We start from the raw sequence: 24,315 nt of genomic DNA, 5'->3' as shown, positions 1-24,315 counted from the left end.
TAGAGGTGTCTTGGGGCCAAAAGAAGCAATGTTACCTCTCTCTTGTACAGTGCTTTAAATGGAAGAAATAAGTGCAGGTACTCATCAATTTAAGAAATGAATGGAGGAGGGGCAATTGTGGGCGGGGCTAGAGGCGGAGCTTGGAGGCAGGATGCTCTGCAGCGGCTCTATTCAGAGGTGTGCACTGCCCCTCCCTCCATTCTGCCTTCTCTTTTTCAGCAGCAGCTGAGCAGAGCACTTTCTGCGCAGCAGCACAGCCCCCAATCTCATTGAGTCTGCCCTGCCTGACTTTCCCCTAAGAGTACCGGTACTGTCCTTGGCAAAGGAAAAGTGCCGGTACTCAAAGGGAGAAAAATAAAAAGTGCTGGTACTCCGTACCGGTGAGTACCAGCCCATTTAAAGCACTGCTCTTGTGTGTCCAATCATTATCAGAGGAGTAAAGTTTGTAGTGTACAATAGCACTGTTGCGTTCTGTATGTGAGAGGCTTAAAACTGAACGTTTATTTGATGAATCACACTCCATCTTATAAGATTTACATTTTGGTATTTTTTAAATAGTCCTTCCATACCGTATAAAAACATTTGCTTTTTCTTTTGAAAATCTGTGGAGCAAGTCTGGAAAGAATGATTGATTGGAGATTATTTCAACCAAGCAAAATGTAAAAACAAACTACATTTGAAAAAATGGTTCACTTTCATTATACATTATGACTAATGTTTATTTCTATAATATAGAGACATTCTTGCATTAACAAGGATGGAAGGCTGAGTGTTGGCATTAACTATTTCTTCAAATGGCTCTCAATTAATCAATCAATCAGAGAATTTGTAAAGCGCACTACATACCCGCGAGGCTCTCAAGGCGCTGGGGGGGGAAGGCTGCAGCTAGTGGTCGAAGAGCCAGGTCTTGAGTAGTCTCCTGAAGGTCAGCGGGTTTTCAGTATATCGTAGGAGGAGGGGGAGAGAGTTCCAGGTTTTGGCGGTGCGGTGGGAAAAGGACCTGCCCCCGGAAGTGGTTCTGTGAATGCGTGGGACGGCGGCCAGAGACAGGTCGTTGGAGCTGAGTTTCCTGCTGGGTACCTAGAATGAGAGTCGGGTGTTGAGGTAGGCAGGGCCGGTGTTGTGAAGTGCCTTGTGTGCGTGGGTCAGGAGTTTGAAGCTGATTCTCTTGTCTACGGGGAGCCAGTGCAGGATTCTCAGGTGGGGGAGATGTGGTCTCGGCGTGGTAGGTCGAGGATCAGGCATGCAGAGGCGTACTGGATTCTTTGAAGTCTGTTGATGAGATTGGACGGGGCTCCGGCGTAGAGGGCATTGCCGTAGTCAAGTCTGCTGCTGATGAGGGCGTGGGTAACGGTTTTACGTGTGTCTGTCAGGATCCATCTGTAGATCTTGCGGAGCATGCGGAGGATGTGGAAGCAGGTGGAGGACACTGTGTTGACTTGGTTGGTCATGCTGAGCTACGGGTCCAGGATGACTACAAGGTTGCGTGCGTGGTTGGTAGGTGTGGAGGGGGTGCCCAGAGATGCAGGCCACCAGGAGTCATCCCATGCTGAGGGTTTGAGCCCGAGGATGAGGATCTCTGTCTTGTCCGTGTTCAGTTTGAGCCGGCTTTCTTGCATCCAGTCGGCGACGGCCTTCATACCACCGTGGAGGTTGGCTTTGGCGTGAGGGGATCCTTGGTGAGGGAGAGGATCAGCTGCGTGTCGTCGGCATAGGAGGTTGAGGTCATGTAGCCTGGCGATGCGTGCAAGTGGTGCCATGTAGACGTTGAAAAGCGTCGGGCTGAGGGAAGATCCCTGTGGGACACCGCAGATGGTCTTGGTGATTCCAGATTGGTATGGGGGGAGGTGGATCCTTTGGGTTCTGTCAGAGAGGAACAAGGTGAACCAGTCCAGGGCCTTGTCGCGGATCCCTGCGTCATGGAGGCGTGTATGTAGTGTGTGATGGCAGATGGTGTTGAAGGCGGCGGAGAGGTCCAGAGGGTGAGGGCTGCTGTCTCGCCGTTGTCGAGTAGGAGTCTGATGTAGTCTGTGGCAGCGATGAGGGCGGTCTCGGTGCTGTGGTTCCTGTGGAATCCTGACTGGGAGGGGTCGAGGATGCTGTTGTCTTCCAGGTATCGGGCAAGTTGGGTGTTGACGATCTTCTCGATGAACTTGGCTGGGAACGGAAGCAGGGAGATGGGCCGGAAGTTCTTAAGGTCGCTCGGGTCTGCCTTGGGTTTTTTCAGCAGGGCGTTGAGCTCGGCGTCCTTCCAGCTCTCAGGAAAGATTGCCGTCTCGAAGGAGAGGTTGATGATGTTACGCAGGTACGGTGCGATGGAGCTGGTGGCTTTGTTGACGACGTGGTGGAGGGGAGGGTCGGATGGGGCGCCTGAGTGGATGGTACTCATGGTCTTGATAGTATCCTGGGTGTTCACGTTGGTCCACGTAGTGAGGTGGTCGTGTTGGAGTTCTGGACTTTTCGGTACTGTCCAGAGGTGTCAGGGACAACACCCGAAGACCCCTGAGTTCTACCTGTCTCGGTGCACAAATAAACAGAAACACGGGCTTCTCGATGGTGGCGTCAAAGACCAAAGGTTTATTACTGCAGGGACACAGAAGTCACAGAAACTACACACGGGCAGAATCTAGGAGCCTGTTCGAATTGTATTAAGTGGTTGCTCCTTAAATACAGAATATTTAGCTGGGGGCAACATTCTCCATATACTAGTGTGTTTCTCAAACATTAGGTCCTAAACAATAAATATTTGGCGTTACACAGGAATCGTCAACAATATCTGATGTCAAAACATTACGAATGAGAGGTTCCCACTGTTCCATCATAATCCCATGTCATCTTTCCATTCAAGAGCCGGACCGCCTCATCGTAAATTTCGTTACCTCCCCCTAATAAAGGCCCAGAAGGAAAGGAGCAGAGCCAGGTGCAGAAGATAGAAAAACAGGATAAGAGATGTTTGTGGGTCGTAAATGGGCAAGGCTACCAGCTTCGGCCGCCTAATCATGATCAGGCCAACGAACACGAGAACCAGTATAGCAGGACTGGCCTCGGGCAGAGGAGGCAGCTTCTGCCGAGTCATGCGGCCACGCGGTTTCTGTCCTAAGGTGCACGTGTCACTAGCAAGGTGAATCGCCGGTTAAAGCCTTTGTTGTCCTTAATCGAAATGAAGTAATCAGAGGTCACTGCGTGTCCATTGACTATGTGAGGGCAAGAAAACAAGATGGATGCCATGATCTAAAATGGATGCCATCGGTGTATCGGAAATGTGGTTATAACAGGAGTGCTCTTGCTCGTAGCATAGCGAAAACACCAGGATATACTAAATGGATCATTTGCAGTTCATCAGTACCAAAATTATAATTTTACGACAATGTTGAAAACACGGGTTCAAATCGTCACGGAACCTCAGTGTTCGGTGGGGTTCGGTGGGTCCGGTGTGGTGAGGTTAGCAGGGATGGTCTGAGGAATTAGGCTGTCGTGAATGTCGATGATCTTGTTGTGGAAGAACGCAGCAAGGGTGTCGCACAAGGCTTGAGACGGCGGGATGTCGTTGGTGCAGGAGCTGGGGTTAGAGAGCTCCGTCACGATGTTGAAGAGCTCCTTGCTGTTGTGTGCGTTGTTGTCGAGGCGGTCTTTGAAGGAGTCCTTCTTGGTAGTCCTGATGAGGTTGTGGTGGTTGCGGGTGGCCTCTTTGTGGGCTGCACGGCTGTCGGGTGTCTTCTCCTTGTGCCCGATGTTTTCCAGTTTCCGACAGGTGCGCTTGGGGACTAGAAGTTCCGGGGTGAATCAGCTGGCTCTCTGGCTGGTGTCCCTGTTGGTGCGATGTCTTATAGGGGCCAGGGTGTTGGTGCAGTTTTCCATCGAGAGTCTGAGGGTGCGGGCCCCCTCATCGGGGTCGGTGGGATTAGTCGGTGGGTTCAGTTCAAGGTGTGTCTGTAGGAGTTCCTTGGTGACCTTGCCCCAGCGACGTTGGGGGATCTGAAGGGTGGGGTGACGTGTGACGGGTTTCTGGAAGGTGAAATGGACGCAGCGGTGGTTGGTCCAGGTGAGTTCGGAGGCGTGGTTGAAGGAAACGTGGGGGCTGGAGGAGAAGATGGCATCGAGCGTGTGGCCTGTGATGTGGGTAGGTACTGTGATGATCTGTGTCAGTCTGACCATGGTGAGGTTGTCGATCAGGGTGGAGGAGTTGCTGTCATTGTGGTTTTCCAAGTGGTAGTTCAGGTCGCCGAGGAGGATGTAGTCAGTGGAGGTCAGGGCGTGCGTGCTGATGAAGTCGGCGATGGAGTTGCAGAATTGGGGACGGGGTCCTGGTGGTCTGTAGACGACGGTGCCTCTTAGGATGGTCTTGGGGTCCGTGTGGATCTGGAAGTGCATGTGTTCGGCGGTGTTGAGGGTTTCAGCGGTGTGTGTGGAGACTCTGATGGTGTTCTTGTAGATGATGGCGATTCCTCCTCCGACTCCGTTGGTGCGGTCTCTGCGGGTGATCTTGTATCCGTCGGGGATGGCCACTGCGATGTCTGGGGAGGAGGCTTAGTTCATCCAGGTCTCGGTCAGGAAGGCGATGTCTGGTGATGTGGTGTTGAGTAGGTCCCAGAGCTCGACTGCGTGTTTGCGTGCGGAGCGGGTGTTGAGCAGGATGCATCGGAGCTGGTTGGGTTCCGTCACGGCGTGTATCTCGCCGTCTTTGGCGCAGGAGAAGCTGCAGTTACGGCAGGTGAAGGGGCCGTGGGTGCTTTTAGGGGCGGCCTTGTGGCAGCTGAGTGGTCCAGACAACAGGGCAGGCAGGCAATTGGGGTACAGAAGGCAACAGGGGCAGGCAGGCAATCAGGGTAGACCGGAGGAGCAGAAGCGGCAACAGTGGCGGCACCGGCAGAGCAGATGCGGCGGGGGGAGCGACCTACCAGGAAGGTCATGCAAAACATGGCAAACAACCACTCACTCTCTAATCATAAAGCAAGTTTGTCTACAGGAGCACCCCCATGCTGGGATAAAAAGGAATCCTACTAGAAGACCACAAACCCAGAACTCAGTAGCTAGACTCATCCTCCCCCTCACATAACTCAAATCACACCACACCTCATGAAGCTCCACTGGCTCCCAATACACAAATACCCTCATATCAAACTCTCACAAACACATTCAAAATACTACATACCTACATACCTTAGGCCCTGCCATCTGGAACCGTTACATATCCTTTCACCAACCACCCCGACTCATTTGAAGTCATCCAACTCACACAAATCTCATTCACCCGATCAGGATAGCAGGCCCGCTCTCCTAAAGCATGGAAAGACCTCTCGCCTGGGGCCTAAATACTATTGGTCCAGAAGGTGCAGTGCACCAAGGCCAATTGCTCTAGGGGGCCCATTAAACCCTGATAATTGGTGTATTTTACTTTCTCAAGATTAGCTAAATGAGCCATTTTCCTTGCTTGTAGCTGGGCCATGGCATCCTTTCTACGGTACTCCCTCTCATTCCACATCCAAGCCTCCTCCCCTCTTCTTGAATTCCTCAAGAAGATGAAGATTTGCTTAGCATACACATCTGCTTAGCATCACAGGTGATAGAATGCTTTACACATTAACATATACAACTGGGTTGTTGTTGGTTGAGGGGGTTTGATCCCTTCTAAAACAACAGCCACGATCATTGTCAGGGTGAACCACAAAAGTCACTAAATTAGCATATGCTTACGCCTCTGATAGTTTGGTACAAATGCAGTCAGGTTTAACTTGGAAATGTATTCATGCTGTACTTATGTGGTAATAAAGTGCAAACACAACACAAGAGAAGTCCCACACCAATTTAGCAAAACAGAGTAGATGTAATAAATTATTTGACACCGAAACAACAAAAATGAATACGCCAACCACAGACTTCGATTTGCATGAGACTAGGGTAAAGTAAAATGTTATGGCTGATCGAAATGGGGTGTGGTTCGGATTCCAAGTGGATTGGGCTCGGTCTCAGCATACCTTCAGACTTAAAAAGAAATGTATATGAAAAAATGTGTGAGAACGTAAGAATTCAACGTGGCAAGGCAACAGGTGACATCTGAGGAGTAGCTATCGTCATCGAGGAGTTGCTGAACAAAGTCACGGTGAAGGTTTCTACGTTAGGACTTAGTCTCCAGAGTCAAAAAAATCTCCTGGGGGGTGAAATTGCCAGCTGTAGCCAATGAGGGATGCATGCGGCCGGTTACCTCTTCTGCGAGTAGAAGAACATAGTGGTAACTGCAGTGAGGTCAGGCTGGCCGGTGATGCCACTGGGCAGTTAAACAAGCAGGTAAGTCTAGGCCTCCTCACAGTTCTCAGAGCACTTTTTGGGTACCTTTATCATTGCTTTCAAGGGTCCAGGACTGGAGAGCACCACTTTGAGAGTCAGGACTCACTCAAGTAGGGTCAAGGTTCAAGTTCAAGATAGTTGGAGTGTTTTAGGTACCTGAGACTCTGAACAGGAGAACAGACAACTAACCCTTGGAGTTACTCTGGAAGTCCTGGGCTTAAGTAGAAGAGCAGAGCTCTAGCAGCAGGACAGACCTCTTGGGGATTTGAGCAGCCTTCTGGCAGCAGAGCAGTCCTTTTTGGTGCATTAAAGCAGTCCCTCTGGAGTGCATGCCAGGTCACAGCAGGAGGCAGTCCTCTGAGTCCCTCTGCTGTTTCAGAAGTGAACAAAAGAGTGGGTCTGAGGGTCCTATGTTTATACCTAATGACTCTTTTCAAGTGGCAGAAATTTCTGGAGGCATTCTCCCACAGACGTTTCTGTAACTTCCTGCCTACCTGCACTTGTCCCAGTTTGTCATTAGGCACAATAGGCTAGTGTGAAGTTCTCTGTGTGAAAGCAGGGCACATTCTATAGAAGGTGCAAGTGGAGTTGTGTACAGCTCCGCACCCCATCTGCCTGAGATGGCTCACCAAGGCATATCTAGTCCTATATTGTGTGGCTGTGTGGGAGAAATACACAAAGCACAAATGACAATTACACTCAGTCATGTGACCCAGGAACAGGACCAAGGCAGCAAATGGTTAGGACAAGGAAGTGCCAGCGTTCTAAAAGTGCCATTTTCAAAATTGTGACTTAAAATCTGACATTACCATTAAAGAGGATTTTAAAGTACAATTCCTCAGACACCAAACATGACTATTCCACCTGTTCCTAACCAATGTTAGCACTTATTAAATGTAATAAGGTAACAGAATGTTATCCTACGGTTGAGCTAGGCTTCCCAGTAGTGAAAAACAACATTCAAGTAAAACTTAAGGGCACATGTTCAGCTTCTTAATTACAATGCACCCTGTCCTATGGCTGTCTAGGGGTCTACTTAGTGAGTGACATATGTATTAAAAAGGATGTTTTAGGCCTAGCAAAGGGCCTCCCAAGCAGAATTGACAGTTCAAAGGTGCACACAGGCCACAATGGCAGACCTGGAATATGTTTTAAAGGGCTACTTAGGTGGGTAGCACAATAAGTGCAGCAAGCCCACTTTTAGCATTTAATTTACCTTACCAGCTCTGGGTATATGGTATACCACTTTACTAAGGACTTACAAGTAGCTTATATATGCCAATTAGGTGTAAGCCAAATTTGCCATGTTTTAGGGAGTGATCACAAGCACCTTAGCGCTGGTTAGCAGTGGAAAAGTGCACAGAGTTCTAATGCTAAGAAAAGCACATTCAGAAAAACCACAGAGAGAAGGCAAAAGGTTTGGGAGAAGGCCACCCTAAGCCTGACAGGCCTAACAATAACTATTTATTGAGAAGATCACTTTGGATGACATAACATCTGCATACTACATTGGAACTAGAGTATCTTGAAATCCTCACTTCCCTATTTGGGCAATAGAGGGTAAATAATGTTTTATAGACTTTGATTATCTGCTACACATTGTGGAGTGCCTAGAAGCAATAATATTTGTGCCAAAGGCTATGCATGGAAAATGTATTAATTCACATTGACGCAATGTCAGTTCTCTAAAGCTGTCCAGTGGCCCTATTTCAGGAGTTTGTAGATCATATAAAATAAAATAGTAATAACTTATTTTTACGTAGAGCATTACTAAACAATCTCCTGTTTCTAACCACTATAAATAGCAGGTGCTCCTTTTACCCAACTTAATGGTACTTACTGGCCTCAGAAGGATGGACAGCTGAGTTGGCATTGGCATTGGAACTCGAGACCTGCAGACCACTGCATGTTTATGCAGTTTTCATTGTAAATTTAATAAATTTGAGTGTGTTTTCCTTTTACGTGTCCAAAGAACAGGTTGGGAATTTTGTTTAACCTGCATTACTGCCACCATTTTTTTTTAATGTGTACGGCCAGGAGAACCTGCAGCACTCCTGGAAAACATCATTGTCAGGCTAGTAAAATGTGGATATCCCCTTTATGGCAAAATGTTTTTTTTTAAATGTTGGGGTCAATCTCAAAAACCAAACACCTGAGAGGAATATCCCTAGCTCTGTGAAAGTGGAAGATGGTATTCACAGGCCAGCACTTTCAAAGAATACCTGTTTCGTCACATTAATAGAGGCCTATATAACGCTGTATTGCTATTTGTATGGTCTCGCAGGGCTGTGGTGCATTAAACTGTACAAAGGAAGAAAATTGGGGAATATACTAAGGGATCTTTATGTGTCAGCAAATTAAAATATATCTTAAGAAAAATAAGAGTAATTTTAGCTTTGTCTGGAATTAATGGCATTGTTTCATAGATATTGCTCAACGAACTCCAATTTAGCTTTCCAACCCTTAATACCAACTGTTTGTTTTCAAGCAAAAATAAGTAGACAATTTGTTATCTCAGCAGGGTAAATTGGTACAGTAATAGGTGAGAGTGGAGCCTTAGGGGAATAAGCAGGGGACAAAAGGCCAAAAAGACTTAGGGCCTTATTACGAGTTTGGAGCCCCATTGACTGTGGTACCCGCTGTCCGACCCCCGCGTGCTCGGTAGTATGACTGTCGTATTACGAGTTTTGTGGATTGACTTTGCTAAGACTGCCAGCAGATCGACGACCTCCGGGGTCGCAGCTGAGGAAAGGCAGCTGCCATAGTATGGTACCACGGAGTTTCACTGCCATCTGTATTACAAGTTACCTTTTCTATGAGCTGACTGCGGCGGTCTGACATCAAGCTTACAGTTGGCAAAAACAAAGGATTTAGGCTCGTACTCAGCCCTTTCTTGTTTTTCCAGGCAGAGTTTGAGGTCGATCCCTTGATCAGGTAACCCAGGTACCACAGCAGCATCTTCACACAGAGGATTATGGCCCTGTTTGCAGCAATGTACAGGTGAGTTATTTCTGTACCGTATACCCATTGCTTGGGCTTCCCAAATATAGGCCTGACAACGGCAATGAGTAGGAGGTAATTTTAAAAATATATCATACATATGTGTGCATCCGACACATATGCAGTTGAAATGCTCACACAGGCATCAATACACATTGAAAATGTATCACCACTGCAAAATCTCTGCAGCCACTCTGTGGTCACCAAGGTAAACTCATAATAGGGAGGTCCATAGAACACTGGCGCCGCAGTCTCCTAGGGTTCTTTGGGCGGTCAGACTACCAAACTCAAAATAAGGCCCTTAGGTTTTTGTGGGTACACAAAACAAAAAGAATCTCCTTCCTCCAGCTGCTGTTGGCTTTCAGTGTTCATATGAGCTCTAAAAGTAGAGCCATTGCTCGAAGTGCTACATGTTTCAGCAAAGAATCAGGCAATAATGCTTAGGACATGCATATCACCCTTGGGCGTTCTGTTATTTTATATTATTTGGATTTGTAGAGCACACATTTAACTTGAGGGGGCACTGAGTTTGTTAGTATGGCAATAGGGCTGCTAGTTGAATAGCTAGGTCCTCAGTTTCTTGCAGAATTCAAGAAGGGATAACAAGATCCTGATGTGGTGTGGAAAGTCATTCCCGGATTTGGCAGCTTGTTGGAGAAAGAGCGTCCTCCTGACTTGCTCTTGTGGACATGCAGTATTTGCGAGAGGTGGAAGGACGCTGGTGGGCTGATGAAAGTTGGTTAAGGTTCGCAGGTCTGACGCTGTATACGTTTTTGTATTCCTGGGTGTTAGACCTGGAATCTTTGGTGTGGTCTTCCCTGACTTTTTGCCTCTACCTCCTGTGTTTTTGATGCTGTGCTGGATTTTGTTTTTATTGGCTTAGGTGCTTTGGGCACTTTTGCAATGATGATCAGAGTCAAAGTGCAAGTGCTCCCTGTGTAAATTGGTATTTTGATTATTTCTCCCGAATTGGCATATTTGTTTTACCAGTGCTTCCCTAGTAAAGTGCACTGAGTGAGCCAGGGTTTGTAAATCAAATGCTACTAGTGGGCTTGCAGTACTGATTGCGCCATCCACAGAGTAGCCCTCAAAAGAGGCTTCAGGCCTGCCACCGCTGTGCCTGTGCGCAGTTTGTTAACTGCCATTTCTACTGGGGAATGTACCCGCTTGCCAGGCCCTACTCTTCCCTTCCCTTCTCTTACACCTAGGACATCCCTATGGTAGGCCCAAGGTACCCCCCCTGGGCAGGAGGCAGTGTATGTGAAAGGTAGGACATGTTACAAATATATCTTCCCATAGGGATAAGATTGAGAATTGGAGTTTGGTATCCCTGAACTCTGGATTTAATAACACATCATTTAGTAAAGATGGTTTTAAAATTGTGTGTTGGAAAATACCACTTTTAGAAAGTGGCTATTTTCTTGTTCATTCATTCTGTGTGCCTCTGCCTGTTTTGTGGTTTGACTGTCTGGTTTCAGTGTGACAAAGACAGAGGATGTGCAATCCCTGTAGACAGCCTCTTGGGGGATTGAGGTGTGCCTGGCGCTTCCTGGCTGACCCAGAACTGAGCTGAATAGACCCTCGCGGCATATAGAGTGGTGGGAGGAGATTTACCTTGCACCTGAATGGAGCCTATCTCCCTTGCACAATGCTGTCTCCACCTCCTGTGGGCATGCTGCACCAGTGAAGGCAGAACTAGGCTCAGAGCCCTCTGCACAATGAGAACAAATACATTTTGGGGTATAAGTATCGTACCAAAAACCCCAGACTCTAGACTACTTCTGGAACCAAGAGGTACCTTTGCCAAGGAGAAGAGATGGAGAAACTGAGGAAGAGTACTGCCCTTCCTGTGTGTCTGGGGTTTGACCTGCAGTTGCTGTTTCTGCCAAGGAAAGGAGAAGGACTTTGCTGTGTGATGCTTGAGGAAAGTCTTGAAGGGCTAGAGTAGAGTGTGCCTCCTGTTTTGAAGTCTCAGGGACATAAACACACCCCCAACTCCCCTGAACTTCCTTGCTGGGAGCTCTGACCTACCAAGAGGTGCCTGTGACCGTGTTGGGCCTCTGCAGGTTGTTCCTGCTGTTGGGAGCTCGAAGAATCCTAAGAGAAGTAAGAAAACCTGTTTCAGTTGCTGTCAGCGATGCCGCTATAATGCTATAATGCCAAGACCTGCACCTAGGCCTGGGCACCGCTCATGAAGTGAACAACGTACCGCCCGGCCTGCACCGCAGCTCCAACGCCCTTTGATGCCCACCGACGCGTATAGTTATCGGCCGTGCCTGATGCTGGCACTCGCACTGACTATGTGATTGCCAGTACCTGCATCCTGTTATCGTGGTGAAGATAACCGCCGAGGGTTACTGCACGAACTTGCTTACTTCGCATCGTCACCGGAACCGATGCCTCACTGCCAACTCAGCCGCCTTCCCCTGTCCTGGACACGACACGTCTCCTTCTCGCGGACACGACACCTCGCCTCCCCATAGCAGCAGGAGAGCCGGCCTCATCATCAGCACCGACGCCTCACTTCCTTGATGCTGTGCATCATAACAGACTTTGTTTCCAAGGTCCTGTGCTGTGGATTTATTGCTGTCACGACGTTGCTCTAGCCCCAGTTGATACTTTTTGATTTCTACAAGCTTTATTTTTGCAATAACGTTTCTAAAGTCATATTTTTAACTGTGTATGTTGAATTTTGGTCATTTTGGTCTTGTTCAGTTTAGATGAAACTGTTGTGGTGTCCTTTTGTGGTGATTTTACTGTGTTACTGTGAGTGTTGGTACAAATACTTTACACATGCCAAGCTACCAAGGGGTGAGCAGGAGTTATCTAAAGTGTGTATCCCACTTACCCTGACAAGAAGTAAGTGTCCCTATTTCGACAAAGGTGCCTACCTTTGCCAACAAGAGATCCCCATTTCTAACACTGGGTGAGCCGCTTGAGTTGGCATCGCTTCTGGATTGATAGCCACTCTAGGTCTCTGAGGTGGAGCTTGATGTGAGCATTGCAGGGAATGTTGAGGATGAGTCCGGTGGTGGCAGTCTAAGTGATCTGCAGTCTTTGTATGAGTTGATTTGGGATGCCGGCATGGAGTGCATTGCCGTAGTCCAGTCTGCTGATTATGAGGGCCTGTGCGACTGTTTGTCTGGTGTCGGTGGGGAGTGAATGGAAAATCTTGCAGAGCATGCGCAGGATGAAGAAGCAGGAGGAGGTGGCAGCGTTCACTTGTTTGGTCATTGTGAGTCTGTCGTCAAACAATGACCCCAAGGTTTTTGGCTCAAAGATGCTATTAATAAACCCCAAATGGAGTCCTGGCCAGGAACAGTCACTAGAGGGAGACCAACTTAGAAATACCACCAAACACAAGGCCACAAAAGCAGAGCAATGCTTGTCTCAGGACTTGTTCAGTCAGTATTTCTGAGGCCCTGATGTTCACCCAATTAAGGTGGAATGGGAAAAGTGACCAGTAAAGCCCTGGGCAAGAGAGATGCCCTGCATTCCAGGACTTGTCACCAGTCTTTCGCCTGTGTGGTCTGGTCTACAGACACTCAAGTTGTAATCCACAGAAACAAACAAACTCAACAACATGTAAGTCCACCTGGATCACAGAGATGCTATCATCTAAAGCAGTGAGAGAGAAGACCATGTATCATGCAAGCCCAGCAGCACCAGAAAGCACAATTAAGTGTTCTGCAAATGCCACACAAAAACCCTAAGTGTGATGAGATCCCAATTTGAACGCAGAAGCGCAGCCAGGATGCAATGGACTCTGGCACAAACAAGGAAACCGCCTCTTTATCTGCTGTCGGGGTAGCAAAAATCGGCTGCAGATATCAGGATGTAATGAGCCCCACACAGCTCTTACGCTGGTGTCACAGCACCTGCTGCACTAATGGTAGCTGCGCTCCTGTGTGAAAGCCTTTTCTGCAGTTTTGGGATCCCAGGAACTATTAGCTTCCTCCAGCAGTAGGTTCTCGAGTCGTAGGACACCTGCAGTGTGAGCTTTTCTTGAGTTTCTTGTCAATGTTACAGAATATCCTTAGTGTAACCTTCTACACGGTTTCTTAGAATACCAGCTAGGATCCCAGGTAGTATCAGATTTCCTCAGCAGTGCCAGATGACCAGTTCATAAATTATTACTAATTAGTAAACTATTACTATTTTACACAGAGCTTCTTTCTTTTTCACTTCACACCTGGTGATTTTTCATGTTATGGATGTTTATAAGGACTTCCAGATTTGAGATGTGTTGGTACTGCGTCTCAAGTCTTTGCCCATGGGTCCTGCAACGTTGTCAGAGACCCTAACAAATATAAGGAAAATAGGAGCCCACAGCCTGTGGAACACAGTAAAAAATCGGCCACAACTGAGGTGCAAAAGGAACATCAGTTCTGGGCCCTGGTGCTGCTACATAAGCTCCGGTGCTGCTACACCTGTTGAACTGTTGATAGCTGAATCCCTGGCTGTCCCTGTTCACCTCCAACATTTATGACCTGATTTAGCTCTCATTGGACAGGTTCCTCCCTCATAATAGTGACTGAATGATATCGCGTCCACCGAAATATGAATCTCATTATATCTTATAGGATTTTTATATTTCGGCAGATGGGATCATATCCGTCACTGTTGTGAAGGAGTAACCGGTCCTCCAAAATCTAAATCAGGCCCTTGCACGGAAAATCCAGGACTGAAATATGGGGTTCTGACATGGAATTGGGTGATCTTACTCAAGAATTCTTGCAGAACTTGCATTACACTGGCACAGTACTGCACAGCCAGCCAGAACTTAGTAAGCAATAAATTATTCGTTTTTTTTGTTTTAGGGTTTACCGTTTATATATCGCGAACTAGGACCCGCAGCACTTTACAGGAGCACCAGTTTGTTAGCTGTTGTATCTTGAGGACAGGGAGATATTGGGGGCCTCAATTATGAGACTGTGCGTCACTTTTACGCCGCCAGTGCGTCACTTTTTGTGACTCACCAGTGGCGTAAAAAATGCACCTTGTTGCGCCATATTTACAAAGTGACGCATCTAGGTAGATGCGTCACTTTGTAAACCTCTGCGCCACATTATACCTGCGCCAGGTATAATGTATGCAAGGGGGGCGTATTGACGCAAGGAGGGGTCGTTGAAGTGACGCCATGAAATCTATGAGATTTCACTGCGTCACTTTTAGGACACCGTTTATTTATTTATTTATTTGCGGTTTTTGTAGAGCCTGACACTCATCCCATGGGATATCAAGGCGCTTTATACCAAATGAGGGCTACTGATGGCGTATACTGAGATATTAAGGATTGGTGAAGAGGTGGGTTTTCAACTTTTTGCGAAACTGGAGATAATTTGTGGTGTGTCTTAGGTCGGTAGGGAGCTCATTCCATTTTTTAGCTGCTAGATAGGAAAAGGAACGGCCGCCTGTTCTGACTTTGTAGATACGTTTGGTTTTAGCCAAAGCGGATTGAAATCAGCGTAGATTCCTATTGGGCACATAAAATTAAATCTTCCCTTGGAGGATTGGGGGGCCAGTCTTTTGTAAAGCCCTATGTGTATGGCTGAGCAGTTTGAAGGCAGCCCTCTGAAGCATAGGGAGCCAGTGCAGTTTCTTCAAGCATTCCGATGCCGAGTCTCGTTTACCTTTGTTGCAAATGAGTTTGGCCGCCAGATTCTGCAAAACTTGTAAGTGGGAGAATAGATGTTCATTCATCCCTACAAACAGCGCATTGCCATAGTCCAGGCGACTGACCAATAGGGCCTGTGTGACTGAGCATCTGCAATCCAGGGGTATCCAGGGAAATATCCTGGCAAGAAGTTTTAGTATGGCGAAGCCCTTGCCACAAAGGGATCGGATGTGATCCTTCATGGACAAGGCATTGTCCATGATGATTCCTAGGTTCCTGGCATGTTGTTTTGGAGTGGGGGCCAATCCCAGTGAAGGTGGCCACCATGTGGCATCCCACACATGTTTGGCGCCACCGAATAGAAGAATCTCCGATTTGCCTGCATTCAACTTTAGACAGTGATCATGCATCCATTGGGCCATTTCGGAAAGGCAGTCATGTAACTTGGTTTTGGTTACCTCGGGCCCTTCGTCCATGGCCACCATCAGCTGCGTATCATCCGCATAGGAGCAGATGCCGATGCCCCACTTCCTTCCAATGTCAGCAAGAGATGAAATATAGACATTGAAAAGAGTGGGGCTCAGTGAGGCACCCTGGGGGACCCCGCAGCCGATGGGTTGGGCTTTGAGTGGAACTGACCCATATGTACTGCCTGGGTGCGGTTGCTCAGGAAAGAGTGTAGCCAGTTCAATGCCGTGGATTGAACTCCCTTGCTCCTAAGTATGTTCAGCAGACAGTTGTGGGATACCGTGTCAAACGCCGCTGACAGGTCAAGCTGTATCAGCGCCACCGCTCCACTTTGGTCGGTGGAGGATCTGATACTGTCCGACACTGCCAGCAGCGTTGCCTCGGTGCTGTTATTGGCTCTAAAATCGGTCTGGGACGGATCCAGAAGGGAGTTACTTTCTAGGTACCTAGTCAGCTGTACATTGACCAGTTTCTCTAGAGCTTTAGAGAGGTAAGGAAGCTGGGAGATGGGTCTGTAGTTCTCTGGATTGAGAATGTCAGATCCCGCTTTCTTCAGAAGGGGGGTCACAGAGGCGTGCTTCCAAGCATCAGGGAAGGTAGCAGTGGTTAACGATTTGGGGGCAGGGATCCGAAGGGGATCCAGATTTGACTGTGTTCAGAACTGCTAGGACCTCATCTGTAGAGAGAGGTTCAAAACTGGTTAAGCGGGGTACATTTCCTGAGTGTGGTGGAGCTGTGGGTACTTCTGATGGCATTGCGGTCTTGGATGGGTTGTTTGAGTTGCTGAGGGTATGTTGGGGGGTGAAGGTGGAGTATATTTTCTTGATCTTTTCAGAGAAAAAGATGCTGATACGCTCACAAGCCTCAGTCGAGGGAGTGAGTGTTTGTAATGTGCTAGATGGTTTGCTCAGGTCTTTCACTATTCTAAACAGTTCTTTCGCTGAATTGCTGTTCTCATGAATGCGCTGAGTAAAGTAATCCTTCTTGGCATTTTTGATAGCAAGAATAAACTGCCTCCGTTTATGGACATAGGCTAGTCTTGCTTCACTGTCTTTGGACTGTCTCCATAGATGTTCAGTTTTTTGGCATTCCTTTTTGAGATTTTTTAGATGGGGGGGTATACCATTTCTCTGTTATAGATTTTTTTCTGGTTTCCCGCATCGGGGCTAGTTTATTTAGTGTTTGCAATATTGCATTATCTAATAGGGCAACGTCATTACAGACCGAGGAGTCCTCCGATAGTTTGGTATTAGCATCTTAAAAGTGTTTCTCAAAATTAGATTCGTTAATTAGCCTCCAGGCTCGTTTAGAAATGTGAGGGGCTACCTTGGATTTCAAAGGTTTACCGGGAAGGTCAAGTGAGAAGGATATAAGGGAGTGGTCCGACCAGGATAGGGGGTGGACCTCTGTTATGTTGGCGGATTCGACGTTGGTAAATAGTAGGTCTGGTGTATGGCCAGCTGTATGAGTGGGGCCCACTACCCACTGTTTGAGATTGAGAATTCCCATGTCATATTCCAGCTGGGAGGTACCCGGGGCATCCATTTTCTCATAGTGAATGTTGAAATCGCCAACAATTACATAATTTTTGTGTTTTAGGCAAAGTGGCAGGAGTTGGTTCAATAGTTTGGCGCCGAGACTGGCTTGTTGTCCATGGGGGTTGTATATAACTGCACCAGCTAGGATGGTGAGGCCCTCATAGAGTACTTTAAAAGGTAAAGTCTGATGTTCGATGTGTGCAGTTGTTAATTCCGCAAAGCATGTTAAATGGTCCCTAAATATCACAGCAACCCCCCCTCCTCTTTTACCAGGTCTGTCTTGCGTAATGATTTTGTAATTAGAGGGGAGGGCGTTTGCTAGATCTGGAGCATTGGTCTCGGATAACCAGATTTCGGTCATGAACATCAGGTCTGGGGTCTTAGATGTGAGTAGATCCCAAATGTCCATGGCATGTTTAGGTAGGGATCTAGCGTTCAAATATAGACAGTTCAGAGTCAGGTGATTTTTTTCGTGGATTGTGTGGTTACCTGATGGGGTTTGACCCATGCTGGACCAGCGACAGGCGAGGCAAGAGATTGGCCCATAGGATGAACCTGGCTCCGTTTGGGTACATAAATGTGTTTTGACACCCTTTTTATCATTGTGAAAGGCTAGCAACTCACTGCGAGAGTAGCGAATGGGCGTGGACAAGTTTCTAATAGAACCGGCAAGGGGTATAGCCCCTAGTCCCGGCCGGTTGCGGACGGGCGCAGACGGGCTTGCCTTTGGCGCGCCTTCGTGCGCTGGCGGCGTGCCCGCTGCACGCGTCCGCTGCGCGTCCGGCCCAGGCACATGCTTTGTAGGAGAAGGGAGGGGGCGTGGCCTCAGGGCGGTGGGCGTGGCCTCACTGTCCTCGTAATTGGCGGCACGAGATTGGATACACCCGCAGCAGCGTTCAGATCGGCTGCGCGACGTGGACGGCGACGCAAGTCAGGGGGGAGTGCTCAGGGCAGAGTAACACACAGGTAAAAAAGCAGTTTTGTGACAGATTGAATTTTAAAATAACGAGCAATACTCCCGGCTTCCGCCTCAGGAGCTGTCGTTTTGGTAATAGCGCGTTTGGTGTTTGACGCAACTTAAATACCGGCTAGAGGGGGCGTGGCCTCATGGAGGTGGGCGTGGCCTCACCTTCCTCGTAATTGGCGGCACGAGATTGGCTACACCCGCAGCAGTGTTCAGATTGGCTGCGCGGCGTGAACGGCGACTCAAGTCAGGGGGGAGTGCTCAGGGCCGAGTAACACACAGGTAAAAAAGCAGTTTTGTGACAGATTGAATTGTTAAAATAACGAGCAATACTCCCGGCTTCCGCCTCAGGAGCTGTCTTTTTGGTTGCGTCAAAATCTTGCACCTGCCTCACAGCAGGCGTAAGACTGACGCAGGCCCTTTCACATCGGGCTTGCCCATGTGAAAGGACGCATTGCTAGAGTTGCGTCACTTTTGTGACACACTCCAGCAATGCGTCACTTTTGCGCTTACTGATACGTCAGAAATACTGACGTATCTGTAACTCCTTGCGACATGATGCGTCAAACATTAAATATGACGCATCAGGAATGTCGCAAGGAGTGCGCACTGAGAAGTGACGCATCGCTGCTTTCATGCAGCCATGCGTCATTTCTCATAAATGAGGCCCTGGGTGATTTGCCCAGAATCACAGGATGTCACGCGATGACGAGACTCGAACCTAGCATTCCAACTCTAAATTCGGCAGCTCTGATCCTTAATACAACCCCCTTCCCACCCCGACCCCCCTCTTTAATAGGCATTACCCTGTCAGGGAGAGTTACCCTTTTGAAAATGGTTCTGAAAAATCTTTTAAAGAATGTGAAAGAGATACAGCCATCCGTCCTGCCGTAACTCTAGTTCGAGCGTCCACTTGCAGACCCCGAAGTTAAATTCTGCAGTGAAACCTCTTCAAACGGCGGGGGCGCGCCCGGGTGAGGAGTAGTAGGGGAGCGGAAGAGTAGCTGTTAGTGGCAAGCGGTGGCAGTTACAAAATGGCGACACCTACCTGAAGTACATACACCCAGTCCGTCCAAGGAGACCTAATAATGCATCTCCGGTGAAAAGCGAAGCGCTCCGAGGAACGGCACTGTCAGGGGACGGTGACCGATACCGATGAACAACAAGCACTTCTTGCACTACTGGTGTGGCGGCGCGGGGCTCAGAGGTTTTCGGGAAAAAAGGAACATCAGATTAGAGGAACCATTCTGAGAAGGAAGGAAGTGTCGAAAAGAGAATGAGTTTTGGAAATGTTCGTGGTTCACCCTCTGCAAGGACGATGCTCATGATGACAGCCTTCAATTCAGCGCGCGCTGCAACTGGGTTCACTTTTCCTGTTTATTACAGTGGTTTCTGTTGTTCAAATGAATGGCGTACGAAAGGTGGGAGTTCCCACCTCGAAAGTGTTATTTGTGTGTTCGTATTGCACACAACATTGAAGAGGGAACAATCGTATAACATTTCATAAGCATTTAAAGGACGCAATGCATTCATCGATGTCACAATGAACGACGGAACTTACTCATCGCTCCCACCCTGCATATTGTATCCTCTTGAGGGCGTCTCCCTCCCCAACCCCTCCTGCACTAGAATCCGGTCTGACATTGTTGAGGCGCCTTCATCCCAAACAGACCCAGAGCTCCCCCAAGGGTGGAGACTCCTGCCCTATGAGGAGAACCAATGGGCTCACACCTGCTTGACGCATTCAGTGGGGTGTTGGCCATCACCAGTCATCTTCTCTGTGGCCATGGGTTGTCACAAGACTTCACTCCATTGCACTGCATGAGTGGGTTGTTTAATTTCCAGCACCTCGCTATGAGTCTCTTTGCAGGTCCCAACATATGAAGATCATGGCATGGCACTGCGAACCTTGATTCCACGTAAACCGGTGGCTACGCCTATGTGTAAGAGGACATAGTCCGGGTTCTGTATAATCAGAGTTCCATAACGTTACATACATTGCTCAACGCTTCCTTCTAAAATATCTGATTAACTGTCAGTCCCTTCAGATGTCTCCATCGTTCCCTCCCCAGAGTTACACATCCAGCACTTATATGAAGAACCTGCGTATATAAGGTGTAGTCTGTGCAGAGTAGGAGTCCATCTCATCCGAATGTTCTACTCGGTCTCCCTGTGGGGTAAATTTCAAAGATATCTGGACATTTCATAATAAATCTTTTAGGGATATCTTTTCCCTTCTCCACTTCCCATTGTGTTTGATGGCTCCATTTAACAACATATAAAATTAAAAACTTCTCATCTGTAAGCTCTGTGTGCTTCAACCGCGAAGGTAACGTCTCCTCCACCATTAGCGAGCCCATGTCTAGTTAAGTGAGCAGTTACTGCTTGCCTGTAATTAACAGGAATAACTACTGCTCGCGCCATAGCTAATGAATGGAATTTAAAGACAGGAACACAGTATAGGGGACAATTCTTTTAAGTAATCAAGCTTGAATAACCTACAGACCTAAATAGGTGCTTCCTAATAAGCTGAATGAGGATAAACACTTATCATCATGGACGTCTCCGTATAGCGGCAATAAAGGTGCTTTGGGCACACTCAAGTCAAGTCAAGTCCTCATTTATTGTATGATTAATTAAAATCTTTACACATTTCCAAATGAATACATATATGTATCTGTACCTTCACAATTAAAACCAGACAACATTAATGATATTTTAGCTAAAGTGCATATACTTAATCATCGGAAGAAAATATAAAATACATTAAAAAAACTGTTGACTTGGTACATAATTTTCCTTACAGAACCATGGTAGTGCTTCTCGACCTTGCTGTTATATAGTCCTGCTCTAGTGAATGGTAACGTAAAAGACATACTATCACTGAGTCAACACAATGTAAAATAAGTTGAGTGCTATCTATTCAAAATTTGAAAACAACTAAGTAGCTGATTACAGCACCCTGGAAAATAGCAGGATCATGGGAATACGCAGTTCGACGGTTAGTGCAAGCAAGGTAAATTTTAAAAACCAACTTCTGTGGTCCTGCTTACTAATTAGTCTATTTATATAATTTACATTCCATCCATTTATACACAGATGAGTCAGCAGGTCAGTCAAGCTTCTTTGTTTTCCTCCAGGTCGGCTTGCTGTAAAAGTTTTCTTACCTTGGCCAGGGATTTTACTCCCCGACAGGCCAAGATTATAGAGGAGCCATCCAACCAGCGTATCACAGCTTGCCTGCACGTGCGCACACTCAAGTAAACTACTCCGGAGACCCATTAAATAGGTACCAGACCTAGAACGTTGGTGGCACCATAGTTTGAAACAGGTAAGGCAGGCGCTATCTATCTATCTATCTATCCATCCATCCATCCATCCATCCATATATCTATCTATCCTCCTACCCGGGCCAACTAAAATTTTTATTTTTAAAACACTACCGTTTAGTATCATCCAATATCTGATCGTGTTAGATATATTAAGACCCAAATATTTTATAGAGAAGTTAACTTAGTTTACCTTTGAGATGAGGGGGTCTTTAGCTGGACTACCCATTCAGGGGAGAGGTTGCTATTAAGAATCTCCCATTTGTCTTCATTTCCAATTTCCCCATTAAGGCAGGTAAACTAGTGTCTGGTTGAGTAATCGTGAGGACTATGTCATCTGCAAAAAGACAGATTTTATCCTTGGGTCTCGAAATCTTTCCTTAATAATTGGTATCTTCCTAGTAAAAGAAGCTTCCGTTTCAATCACATGAATGAATAGAATATAGGATAGATGGCAACCTTGCCTCGGGCCCCTTTGACTGGAAAGTTTCTGAGAGTCAATGTCATTCACCCCTACTCTAGCTGTCGGGAATGATAATTACGTAGTATCAAGCTTTTCATTATTTGCCCCATCTCTATTTTGGTTAAAGCTCCTATAGGAATTCCTAGCTCGTCACGTCCAAAGTTTTCTCAGTATCCATTGTAAACAGGGCAGCTGGGATTCCCTTGAGACACCCTTTTTAGGTCTCAGCTCTAGACTGCGTGCAAATGATGTGTCGAAAAGAGACCTGTTGTATGTACTTTGGGGCATTCAGCCCGCCCATAGGCTTGCTGGCTCCCTCATAGTTCCATTATTCGTTCTGCTCATTTGCCCATGGTATCCATGCATCATGCCTCGTCCTGTTTTTAGCCCTCTCGACAGCAGCGACAAATTACTGCTAACCATACACTGTGGCCATTTTAAAGCATTGTTCGGGACTACTTTTTACATTTTTTGAAGAGTTCTTTTCACAAGGCTCCTGTTTTTAATAGCACTGTTCCTTTTATTTGCAGCACTCAGCTGATGGATAGCCGAGTGGGCTGTGCCCCAAGTGTACTTCTGCTGTGGTACTCACCGCACTGCAGTGTGGTAGCTCAGACAGAATCTGATGAGCTCATGAATGCCCAGCACGCTAACTCTAAGCACATGTTTTTTAGATGCACTATCAAGTTAGGAATGATACCTCACTCCAGGCTAGGAACATGGGGCCAGATGTATGACCCGTTTTTGCATGCGCAAACTGGTTTGCGATCCGTTTGCGCATGCAAAAACCTACAGGGCCATGTACAAACCCTGTTTAGCGAGTCACAATTTATTTGCGACTCGCTAAATAGGACTTGTGACTCGCTATTAGGAAGAAGCGTTCTATTCCTAATAGCACCCACAAATGCCATGTATGACTTTTTTGCAACCATAATTGCGGTAGCAAAACAGTCACAGTTTACCACCCTTCACAGAAGGGTGGTAAACCACTCACAAACGAGAAAGGGTCCCCTGGGGACCTCTTACTCTTTTTGACTGGCTCTGAAAATATTTTTAAGGGCAGGCAGTGGTCCTAGAGACCACTACCTGCCCTTAAAAAATGAAACGAAAACATTTAATATTTAGTCTTTCAATGCATTCTGTTTTCCTTTAAGAAAAATGGCCTGCATTAAAAAAAACTGATTTATTTTAAAGTAGTCCCAGACGTGGAGGTATGCTGAGCTCAGCAGGCCACCATACCTGGGAGGCCAGCCTTTCCCAATGGGGTCGTAAATTGCGAGTGCCTCATGAATATGCATGAGGCATGCAATTTGCGACCCCATTTGGGAATCGCAATCAGTGTCGCAGACACTGTTGTACATACCAATTTGCGACTTGCAAATTGCGTGTTGCTATTGCTATGCAATTTGCGAGTCACAAATTCCTTGGTCGTACATCTGTCCCTTACTTATTATCTTTGCAGCCAGGGAGGGCAGCAACATCAGTCATAAGGTACAGGCCTGTATGCCAGCAGGGTTTTTTTCTGCGTGCATGAATTCGCTTTTTAGCATAATCTGTTGTGTAGAACTTTATTTTGCATTTGGAGCATGCCATAGCATACAACAATCTATTTTTATGAAACAGACTTCTCTTTTTTGTATGTGCCATGTTTGCTATTTTGGGTTTTGCTTTTCCCCTATAAATCTAGGACTGTAACTGGTCGAGTGAGATTTAAAAACCAGTGTTCGTTGATCCGCAGACCTTTGTCACTGCCAAAAATCTTTATTTTCTTCCCCAACTTCACAAGTAAGTGGAGAATGTGGACCAACCGCACATCCCGCCCCCTTTTGCTGCTACTTAACAGACCCTCCAGGATTCCCGATTTGTAAAAAAATCGCGAAATCAGCAGTTTTGTAAAAATGCGACGAATTTTACATATCTGCCCACAAAATTTAGAAAATGCGCCAAAACACTGAAGGTCCATACAAATTTCATCTTAAAGATGTAGATTTCTGAATCCCGAGAGACACTGAAAGTCGTCGATACATCGATGCAGGGGCAGGCATTTATGTTTTACCCACAGTGGCAGGCTCAAAGGGCTTCAGCCCCCTCCCTCCCCCGTCGTGTGTGTCAGCTCGGGCTGAGAAAGCTTCCCAGGCTGGTGACCATCTTAAGGCAGCCACACCCGAATACTTCACAGGTCTTTAACCCCTCCCCTGCTGATGACGGAACCGCTCAGTCATCAGCTGCGGTGGCGCTGTGCTGATGACGGAGCGGTTCCGTCATGGCCCGCCCGCCGCTCATGCGTGGCGCGAATTCCGCGCCTGCGCTGGGCGTTCTATTGAGCGGGCGGGCCATGACGAAACCACTCCTTCACAAGCACAGCGCAACTGACGCTGGTGACGGAGCGGTTCCGTCACCAGCATGCTCCCGCCGCTCCCCCGCCCCCCCACACCCCCCTTAGCACTGCGGCAGAATAGCCGCCGCAGTGAAGGGGTTAAAAGACCATTCACTTGTTAACTAGGCTTTGTTCTGTTTTCACCCCTTCTTAGAGCACCCTGCACCTCCACTCTGCCTATTGCTGTAGCAATTATTCCCCCCCTAAATTTGCCTCTAGTTGCGCCTCTGCACAGTGGCACAAAATAGCCAATGCAGGTATAAAATCCTTTGTT

The 24,315-nt window shown here is 47.3% G+C and overlaps 1 protein-coding gene across 9 annotated transcripts in view; it reads right to left on the bottom strand.

Annotated features, from left to right (window-relative positions):
• The window catches only part of LOC147701201 (sialoadhesin-like), a 473,651-nt gene extending 454,576 nt beyond the window's left edge, over positions 1-19,075 (bottom strand). For 6 of the 9 annotated variants that reach the window (XM_086929948.1, XM_086929946.1, XM_086929954.1 and 3 more), the window contains exon 1: positions 18,921-19,075. The gene's annotated coding sequence lies outside the window, so the exon portion shown is untranslated. The remainder of the gene's footprint in view (positions 1-18,920) is intronic. The other 3 variants (XM_086929947.1, XM_086929950.1, XM_086929953.1) reach the window with 2 other exon arrangements.
• Between the last annotated feature and the right edge of the window lie 5,240 nt (positions 19,076-24,315).

Source organism: Lissotriton vulgaris, chromosome 7 (genome assembly GCF_964263255.1).
Source record: "Lissotriton vulgaris chromosome 7, aLisVul1.2, whole genome shotgun sequence".
Classification (NCBI taxonomy): Eukaryota; Metazoa; Chordata; class Amphibia; order Caudata; family Salamandridae; genus Lissotriton; species Lissotriton vulgaris.
Note: the sequence above shows the minus strand (reverse complement) of the source record. Positions and strands in the feature narration are given on the sequence as shown.